This window comes from Cicer arietinum, chromosome 4 (assembly GCF_000331145.2).
Source record: "Cicer arietinum cultivar CDC Frontier isolate Library 1 chromosome 4, Cicar.CDCFrontier_v2.0, whole genome shotgun sequence".
In the NCBI taxonomy this organism is placed as follows: Eukaryota; Viridiplantae; Streptophyta; class Magnoliopsida; order Fabales; family Fabaceae; genus Cicer; species Cicer arietinum.
Genome location: NC_021163.2, coordinates 7,868,821 through 7,880,298, shown reverse-complemented (window position 1 = coordinate 7,880,298; position 11,478 = coordinate 7,868,821).

The following is an 11,478-nucleotide window of genomic DNA, read 5'->3' as shown; positions in this document are numbered from 1 at the left end:
ATGTAATAAAACAAAACGGTAGAGTATATCACTGACTGAATAACAACTTCCATTAAGTAGTCATTTAATTCTTAATTTAATTGAACAATGGAAATAATACTAGTTGTTCAATTAATTGCTTGAAAATTTCAACATGCATGGTTTGCGTAGCCCACTTAATTATTTGCTTAGGTTATATATAAGCCCATCAATCTTAGTCGGCCCATTCCTATATAATAGAAAACAAAATTCGAATGAAAGTGTTTGCATAATTATGGAGGAAATTAACTCTTAGCCTAAAGAATTATTATTAGAAGAAGAGCGACAAAGCATATAGTAGCTTAATAAAGTCTTTTGCATAATAGCTTAATAACTTCACATTAATTGGAGCCTTTTTATTGAATCTTCTATGCTTACTCATTTATTGCTGAACAAGTATTAGCATTGTGCCCTGCATTATTTTTGTTCAATGTATGTTAAGAGTCAAATTGTGCCCCGCATCGTTGAATCAGATTCTGAAGAGACAAATGTATGCATGGCAAATTACAAGTAGCCTATATGGATTTTGTGATTTCTAATTACATTAATTTGTTAGTAAATTTATTTAATATTAAATTAGTTTCTATCAAAATAAGTAATCGTAAGTTTTTAATCTCTAATTCAACTAATAAATGTCGATTTTATTAAGTTGAATGTCTATCTCGTAATTGTGTGAGTTAATTATAATAAAATTTATAATTTCTTTTAATATAAAAAAAAAGTCCTATAATGATTCTTTATATGGAGTTTAAATGGAATTTCTTTCTATAAAAATATTGCGTTTTTCAATTCACAATTTAAGATTAGACTTTTTTTCTAATTGATTGAGGTTGAAAATCATACTTTATAAATAAATTTTTAAAAGTTTACATAAAGAGACATCACTTACTGTTACAAATGATTTTGTAGAGTTAAGATTAATCCAAAACACTTAAATTGGTAGTAGTAGAATTTATTTATTTGGGCCACCCATACCATATATACAATCAAGTCTCCTATTGAAATTTGAAAGAATTTAATTATAATTTTTTTAAAGAATTTAATTACATAGAAGCTGATTTTTTGGACTGAGTAAGGCTTTATATAGAAAATGATTTTGTAACATTGTGTTAGATTTAATCTAAAAAAATTAATGCGTGAGAAGAGTTTATAATTATATACAAAGTGATTTATGTAGAGTTGTGATATGGTTTAAACAAAAAAAAAAGTATATATATACATATATCATATTAAAATCTATATATTTGAGTCATCTGTCATATTATCCATTTATCAAAAGGTCATAGATGAGTTTTTGTGCGAGATAGGTACGAAATCTTGGGAAAAAATTATCCGTACCCCTACACTTAATCTTTGTACAACAAATCATCTAAATTTTAACTTTGCCCTCACATTTTATTTTTCTTTAAATTTTAAATTTGGAAAATTCAAAACAATTTTAATTGTATTTTTATTTTTAGTTTTTTAATTTTAGTTTTTTAATTTTATTAATTTTTGAAAACAGTAATTAAGAAGAAAAAAAAAGTAACATAAAAATTATATGGCAATCCAATTTTCGAAAACTATTTTAAAAATGAGAAAACAAAAAAAGCTGGTTGGTAGTTTTTATTGCTTATGTTTTAAAACTAAAAACTATAAAATTTGTTTGATGCATATTTTTTAAAACTGATTTTTTTTTAATATTATATTTAGGAGAAATATAATATTAAACATTGTCATAATTTTAATGAGATCTTTGAAAATCATACATGTAGAGTATTTTAAGTATATATAACACATAATTAAATTAAATATAATATCCGTAACATTAATATCAAACTAAAACTACATTCATTGTAATTCGTTGATTATTTTAAGCAGAACATGTAATAGAAACTCTTTGATTGATTAACTTATTTAGATTTTATCTTAATTTAAGAGTCATTATAGCTTAGTTTGATAAAAACCGTTGAAATTTTATTTATTCCGAGTAGAAGTTGTTGCTCATAGAGTTGTTTGTTATGGCTCAATTTGAATGAAAATTACAAGATGCCTTTGATATTCAGGTGTTTGGTTATCTTTATAGTTCAAATTTATTGTTGACTAGCAGCATTTTGGGTGAGTTTGACTCATTTTGATACATGAATAAATAAAGATAGTTTAGTTTTTTTAAACATTACAATTTGTAGAAAATTTAAACAAATTCTGAGAGTTTTAGAGTTTTAAATAAATAAAATAAAATAAAAATTAATATTTACACATAAGAGACTAGATTTGTTTGGAAACATATTTTTATTATATATAGTAAATGGATTAGAAATATAACTAAACTTTGTTTGATGGAGTGTTAGTAATAAAGAAAAAGAACGAAAAATAGAGTGAAAGTATATAAGTAAGAAATTTCATAAAATAAAAAAATTAAGTGAAAATAATTGAACATAATGGAGTGATATTTCAAGATAATGGATATTTTTTTAATAAAAAGTTAATGGATATTTGAAGTTTAAAATAATTGATCTTGTAGTAAATGAATATTATGCGCGTGTTCTTTTGGAAAATTGAGTTACCAAGTATTACGATAGTGCCATTAACGAAATCTGCATATTTTCCGTGTGTTTTTTGTTCTGATTTAAAACGTCTAAAAGTGAAAAGTGAAACATGCATTACCTATTCTACTTTTAAAAACAATATTTTTTAAAATTATTTTAAAAAATTGTATTACAAACAAGTTTTGTATTTTTTAATTTTTAAAAAGAGAAAACATTTTTCTAAAACTGCAATAAAAAATATGTCATGTCAACTTAGCCTACACAAAGGCCAATACAAACATTTTTATTTTGCTTTATAAAAATACGGACCAATAAAACTCAAGCTTCTTTAGTTTTAAATATTTAGATGAAGCGTTGGGTTAACATACGACTGCTGCTATTTTATTTTGTTTTTGCTTTTTCTAAATATGATGTTTATTTTATTTTTTTAAAAATAGATGTAGCGTAGTTTAGTTAACGCTATTTTTGTTTTTTTTTTTTAATGTGAATTTTTTAATTCTGAATTTTTCAAATTGTAAATAGTTCAGAATTTCAAATTTTCAAAAAAGTTAAAACATTGAAACATCTTTAATTCTTTATGTTTAGATGTTTTTTAAAACTAAAAAATTTCGAACGTTCATTATTTCTTAAGAATTTTCACTCTTGTTCCTCCGTTTTTTTCTTCTAAATAATTTGAGTTTTATCTAAACATCTCAATGGTATTTTTGAAAATTTATATGGTTTGTTCCGTATGAGAACTATGTAATGTAAGGATGTAAAGTAATTTTTCTCAATCATATCTATTTGAACCACGTACTTTATTGTTTAAGCCTTAAAATCACTAATGATATGTTTGAGATGTATATTGAGAAAATTACAAGTTCCCCATTAAAAGTAAATATAAAATGAGACAGTTCACCGTAATTAAATTCTTTTTGTCCCTAGATGTCTAAAATATATATTAATATATAAATTAAAAGTTATTTTAATAATAGATTAATATTATTAACAATTAGTATATTTGAGAAAAAAAATAAAAAAATAAATCTTGTAATTTTAAAACATGTATTATATTTAAGAGCGCTATATTTTATTTTTTTGTGTGCAAATGTACTAATAATTAAGGAGAGATCAAAAGTAGAAATTTTGCATGGTTGAATTAGTTTAATAAAAAAAATCTCATGTACTAGTTAAAGAGGGATATAGAAATGGAAATGATGGTAATCTTCTTATCTTTTTAGACTTATTACCGATTGAACATTAGATTAATCAATCAAACTTACCTAATTTTTGTAAAGATTCTCACAAGTGGGACTCTATAGTCCATACAATACAGTAGTCAATGATCTTCTGCACATTGTAGCCTTGAAAAATAGCTCCTTTTATTCTTCTTTATCTTCCTCCTTTTATTCTTCACTATCTTCCTCTAGGTCAACAAAAGTTAGCTGCAGTTTCTGTTTGATTTAATGCTCACGAGAAATTACATTGATTATTTTGGAGAGTGAAAACTGAGAGAAAAAAACAAATGTTATCTTTTTCTTTCCCCCATAAATTTTGTTGTAATTTTAAGAAGAGAAATAATTCGGGGAAAAAAATGATTGTTTAAGAATTTATTCAAACAAAAAGATACATTAGTTTATGATTAAATACATTTAATTATATTTTATATATTTATGCATTTATTTTAAAATATATTTATACATGTTTCTGCGTTAGTGATGTCAATTTAATCGAAATAATTTTTTTTATGACATTTCATGTGTTACACTTAAAAAAAACACATTTAATCATATAAATCACTGTTTATTAATTTAAATTTCAAATTCACGTAAAAACAAACCTTTTCGAAACTAATCAAATATAATTTATTTTTTCAAAAGATATACATAATTTCTTGATATTCCCTAATTTTCGTTATTTTGAAAATCTCTAACAATATGTCAAGATACTCAAATTTTGTATCACATATCATTTCATATATTCTTAATATTTTATTATAAGATGATAACATAATTTTAAGTTTAATTTGTTTATCTAACAATTATAATTAAATATAAAAATTATTTTTATTAATAATGTAAATAAATTAAATTATTTTTGTATATTTCAATATTCAACAAATGCCAACAAATATCTTTAGTGGACATGTAAATAATATAACTATGAAAATGCTATACTGAAATTTGTATGTTCAAATTTTAAAATTTAAAATTAATTTTTTGATGCGCAAAAATTTCTATTGTTCCAATTAATAACAAGTATTTTAAAAATACTCGTTCGTATAATCTATTGAACAGTTATTTCTTCAAAAAATCTTTGAGTTTGTGTATTAATTATTGGCTCTCTAATTGTAAAAACGCATCACCACTAATGTAAGAAAATTCGAAAGTGATGGTTAAACATCACTCGTGGTTAATTGATAAGATAGGGACCGTTCACTGGTGAAAAGGCCACTTGACGTATGCTCATATGTAAAAATTAAAGATAATGTCATTTTCGTTTTTAATCAGTTTTTGCATTTGATCGATTTATAGCACCTCATGAAGCAATGTTTTAATAAAGTTAGTGAGGGGAAGACGAAATATTTAGTTCTAGATTCAATTCACTTAACTCCAATTGAATGATAAATAAATATTGAACATATTCTTGTTCTACAAAACAACAACAGATGATTTCTTATGTATACAATCAACTTTAATATAAAAAAAACTAACAATAAAAAATCAATATTATCTACTTTATTTTTAATAATTGTTAAATTTTAAATGATACAAATGTTAATAAACTATCAATACAAAAAAAATAAGTAATAACAACCAAAAAATAGTAATTACCTTATAACATAAAAAATAATAACTATCCATGAAAAAGTAACTACCAAAAAACCAACATTTCAAAATAATTTTTTTTGGACAAAAAAACAAGTTAGGTTTTCTTTTTGAAGAAAAAAAGTTTTTAAAAGTTAATAATTGAGAAAATCAAGTGATTTTTAGAAGTTAGGAATTGAAAAATTACTATTTCTTTTAAAAAAAACTACAAATGTCATATTTGTAAATAAAAAAAAAGATTATATTAAATATTTATCATTGATAAATATTAAAAAATATATACTAAATATTTATAATTATTGTTTAAAAAATATGGGACAAATTTTTTTAGTTAAATAAAAAATAACAATTATTAAATTAACACTAGATAAATTTTTATAACTAATGTATAAAAAAAATACATAACAAATATTTAATAATAATAAAAAAAAAAATCATAGAACAAATATTTACCATTGATACGTAAAAAAATAATGTATAATTTTTTTATTGATAAATATTAAAAAATTATGGAATAAATATTTATAAATAATACATAAAAATACGGCACAAATATTTATAAGCGATTTACATAAAAAAATCACATGACAAATACTTTATATTGATACATAAAAAAATATGCGACACATATTTAAAACTGATAAATATTAAATAACAATTTGACAAATACTTTTATTGTCACCTACAACATACAAGACAGATATTTGTCATTAATAAATATAAAAAATATATATATAATAATTATTTGTTATTAATACATAAAATAATTTTTTTTTCATTTAAAATTTAAACGACACAGTAATATGTCAAAGATGTGTCACGCGTGCGAGAGCTGAGTTTCTTGGTAGTTCATTTTTTAAACATTGGAATGTGAACACAATTTAAGGGTTGATTTCGTATGTAAACAACAAACAATTTTGAGTCGGGTTGTTTAAGATGAGTTCCATAAACATACCCATAACTAAACTGAGTCATTTTTGTTGGGTAGTTCTTTTTTCTAACTCAGTGATGTACTAAAAAAAGCCTTCAACATATACATGTGACTTGACTAATCTTGAGGTGACTTTTTTTGTCAGAATAAATATTCAAATTAGTCGATCCGATAAAACACAGGAGGTTTGTGAATAAACTCCCATTTTGTTAGGTCTATTTAGCTTATAAATCTGTGATATGGGATATTAATTATTTGCATTTAAATTATGTTATATTTATTATTTTATTTTAAATTTACACTCAAAATACTTTATTTGTTTTATTTGATTATTTCACATAGAGTAAAAAAGTATGAACAAAGATTATTGATGTATTTTATTTACAAACAAAAGATTTTTTTTTATTCACTGTGATTTTGTCACATTTTATTTTGATGATAATATTTTTAATTAGACAATTGTTCATAACTTTTTCATATGAAAACCAATAATTTGAATACAATGTACATAATATTAACTAAATACGAAAAAAAAAATTAAAATTGCTTTGAGAAAAAGCGACAACGTTTTGAGTTTTCTTTCTATTTTATTACGAGACAAGAGGGAATATATAGTTTATGCAACCCAAGTCTATTATCTCTTATAAATATTTATGACGGTTAATAGTATAAGTTTATAAACTGATACTAGAATATTATTTTGTTTATTTATTAATACAAATTAATTTGTGTGGAAAAAACTTAAAAATGCTTAGTTTGAGAGGAAGTTATAGTAGCTTGATGCAATACACTAAATCAGACGCAGATAAATCTTTACTTTTTTATTATTAAAGAAAAATTATTTTATTCTAAAATATAGCAAAAATGGATTAAATAAAATTGATATATTTAGTTTAAAATTTGAATCAAATATATTATTTTTTAAAAAATATTAAATTTTGTATATATTTTAATATTGTAGAAGTGTGTTGATTTATGTCAAATGCATTCATCTAAGTTATGATAGAAATGCATTTTAATTAAGATATCTTCAAACAAAATAAAATTTTCATTTATTTAATTTAATTTAATTTATTATGCTCTTACACCAATTTGTCTAAAGGTGATGGTGCATGGTGGGATGGGTTGAGGTCAATTTTTTTTTTTTATATATATATATATATATAACAAAAAGGAGAACATTATGGTTCTGAAGCACATAACAAAAATATCACGATTGTGAAGATTGAACTTATTCGAGTTGGGTGAACTCATATACTACTTTTGTGTGCGTGATCTTTCTATTATTTATTTTTAATTATTTGCACGCACAAATCACATTTTACTATTATTTTTTTTATTTACAATTTTTTAATTTCATATAAAATGTCAAAAACTTTTTAGTCAAATAATCAAATTTAATCTTGAGTACAAAATTAATTAAAATGCATAAACTAATTTTTAAAAGGGTTAAAATTAAAAATTCTATAACTATTCATCTCACTAGGATGAAATAGGAAGTTGGAATGAAAATTCAACTTCATTTTATGCCTTATAAAGATTAGTCAATCTATTTATTGACTCGCCAATAATAAAATACAAAAAAAATATTTAAAATATGTTGGATGATAGAGATATGCGGATTAAAAAAGTACTAAAAATTATACATAAACATGTAATAAAAATTAGTGTTACTTATCAACCCACTTGAGACCCATTATATTTTTAATCCTTTAAACGTGGCATGCCGAGATGAGTCAGAAAAATACTAGTACATTGGTAATGGGTGAAGCCACATACGTATACATCAACATCAAGTAATTAAGGTGGGTGAATGAGTTGTGAATTATATATATGATGATTTAAAGTAAAATTAAATTTGTCGGTAGAGTGAAGTTAAGAGGATTGAGCTGTTTACAGCAGCCCAAGTCGTGTTCAATATGTCAATTCCTTATATAGAAGCAAAGCTGTGTCTTTATCATTATCATCCCATTTATGATACTATTAATCACCATGTGTGCCGCCATACATTCCGATCTATATATTACCATCAGTTGGGGCTTCTTAATTACTTGCTTCTACTCTTCCCCTGCATTTATTTCATTTTATTTTATTCATTTATCAATTAATTATATTTTTCTTCCTTCCCATCTTCGACCTTGGTTTGCACCACTTCACGTGTACAGGAGGGTATTTCCATAAAACAAGAAACCCAAGTCATTTTAAACATTATAAAAATCAAATATTTTTTTATTTTATTCAAAACAATCAACAAGAGCACGAGCAAGCCAATACAATACAATAATTTTAATGTCTCTCATCAATCGAAGCTCTTATGTACTCCTAATTAATTAATTAATTAAATTAATTAATGGGTGGACAGTCGACTATATATGAATACAAATATATATGAAAAGTTTTTAGAGTCATGCTAATCACTAATCAGTATCCACACTAGCTAAGGAATGATCAATAACCAAAAGTTACATTGAAAAATATAATAGACAATAACAACTTTAACTTTAAATATTTTAAAATCTAAATTTTGATTCCTCAACTAATGTGTTTGTTTTAATCTGTGGAGTTTTTATTTTTAAAAGTATTTATAATTATTTTTATGCAATAAATATACTAGTATTTAATAAAAACAAGATTTTCTTATCTAATTACAGCTGGTTAGCAACAAAAAAAACTATTTCTTTTCATATTCTCATGAATATGGGTTCTTAGAGCTAATGGTAATTACTTGCTTAAATGAATTTCATATGAGTTGACCCTAGTTTACTTGCATTTCAACGTGGATCAGGAAAGAGTTACTACTATTGTTTTTTTCAAATATCAGAAACATTTATGAAATCAATATAATGGGAAGTACTACCTTAAATTAAACAACGCTACACAATAAAGTCCAAGCCAGTTCCGTTCGAGGGATCATAGAGAGATTCCCGGAGAACCGTGCGTGGGCTTAATATTAAACACATTAATTAATTATCTCAATTAAATAAGGTATCTTTGAATCTTAATCACGATATCTTGCTGATAATAAAATGAGCTATACGTGCAAGACAACTCACCTCCCTCAATATATATTTTTTTCAAAATTTGGGTTGTGCTAACTTTTTTCTCAATTTTTTTCTCAAAAAGTTGTGCTAATTCAACCTCTATAAAATTGATGGGATAAAGTTGAATGTTACGATAATTGACACGATTAAATCAATGAATTATATTATATTTGACTTATAATTACTATTTTAACCATGATTTACATTTTATTTTATCAATATGACCCGATCAGTTTTGTTGTTATGTTGCAGATTTCGTAAACAAGTTATTGTCGTTACATAGCATAACTAAAATCGTTGTGTATGACATAAGTTGACTCCACTTGGACCGAATATTTGGAGTATAATCGGAGTGACTCGAGATAGTATGTGGTCAATCAGTATTAAATACACTATAATATAATTGAAGTTAAGTCTAACTTACCTTACAAAAGTGAAAAATTTCCTCACTTATAAACATATTATTATTATTAGGCTTAAAATAATAGGCTGTATTATTATTGCATATTGTATTATCTTTTTTTGATAAGCGAATAAATTAACGAGAGTATAAAGGATACTCAAACCCTTACAAATAGAATAAGGTCTATAGACTAAACATCATAGCGAAAAAGAAATTAAGCACTCCCCACCGTTTAATTAAATATAGGACTCTTAATAAATTGCCTCATATAATCAAATGAGATATGTTTTGAAATATACAGGTTTACTGGAATACACCCGCTAGTTTTTATGCAGGAGTATTTTAAGAACATACATCTTAAAATGTACGGAACAATTTTTTAATTATAACTTGTTAACAATCTCCTTATGAAAAAGTAGTATGTGTATCCTATTATATGGTTATGGGAGTTGTTAACATAGATCCATTTATTTTTTCAGAAGGAGCATTTTAGTATGCACTTTTAGATGTATTCAACCATTTTTTTAGTTATAACTTGTTAGCATACTTCTTTAAAAAATAGATATATATGATATGATTTATATTTATTTTCTTAATCTACGTAATATAGTTAAATAAAACCATTATTGTGAATTAGAGGGAATACTCATTATCTTAAAAATAACTTTTTACTATTTTATGGTCTATTGTAATATGTAAATATTTTGTATTTTCTAATTATTTCTATGAAATATTACTTCTTTTTTCCTATTAATATAGGATAATTAAAATTCAACATGGTTGAGAAATAAATACAAATATGACAAACTAAAAATAGTTGTAAACTGTAATAAAGTCATTTTGAAGCTGGGATACTCTCAGATTCATTTTTCTACAAAGTTTTTGAGGAATTTTGTTATAATTTCTTTTATATTAATCATTAAATATCATCATATTATTAAAAATATATTAAATAATTATTTTTAGTTAATAAATATGAAAGAAATACAAAAAATTAAAATTTAAAATAAAAAATCAATTTCACAAATGATAAAAATAAAAGAATAAAAAATACAATTAAACCTTGTAATATTTCATGGGTGTTATCATAGAACCTTCCACACAATATTACACATTCCCTCACACGGCCTGATCCCTCATCTCTACCAATGATATTTAAATACTTTGTTAATGTATTATATAATTTATTTAAAAAAGTTTATATATAATTAACAATTAATTATATTTTATGTCTGGTGATTTTAATTTCGTGAAACCACTAAAGTGTTTCTTTGGTGTGTGATTATATATATATTTTTTTAATAAAAGGGAGCCAGAAGCTCAAGAAAAACTAAAATTCTCTAAAGAAATAAACTCATAGTAGAGTCGATCTTCCAACAGAGCAACAACCAGAAAAACTAAAACAAAATTATGCTTTAAAAGAACCATTGTTCAGACCTATCTATCTTTTATAGAACATTAAGAGTTTGATTTGCTTATCGAAAAGCATCCTCCGTTTGATCAAGGACAGATTCATGGATTTACGTAGGCAAATCGCCTCCACATGATTTTAAAAAACATAAATTTTGCAATACTTAATATATTAATAATTTTGATAATTTCAATGACCATCAATGACTATAATATTTAAGGATTAAAATGACAACAATTAAAAAAACATTATATACTCAAAGTTTCTATGTACTCAAAGTTTTTATGTGTGTCCTTCCATTTCATCTAACTAAGTCCATTTCTCCTACGAGACTTGAAA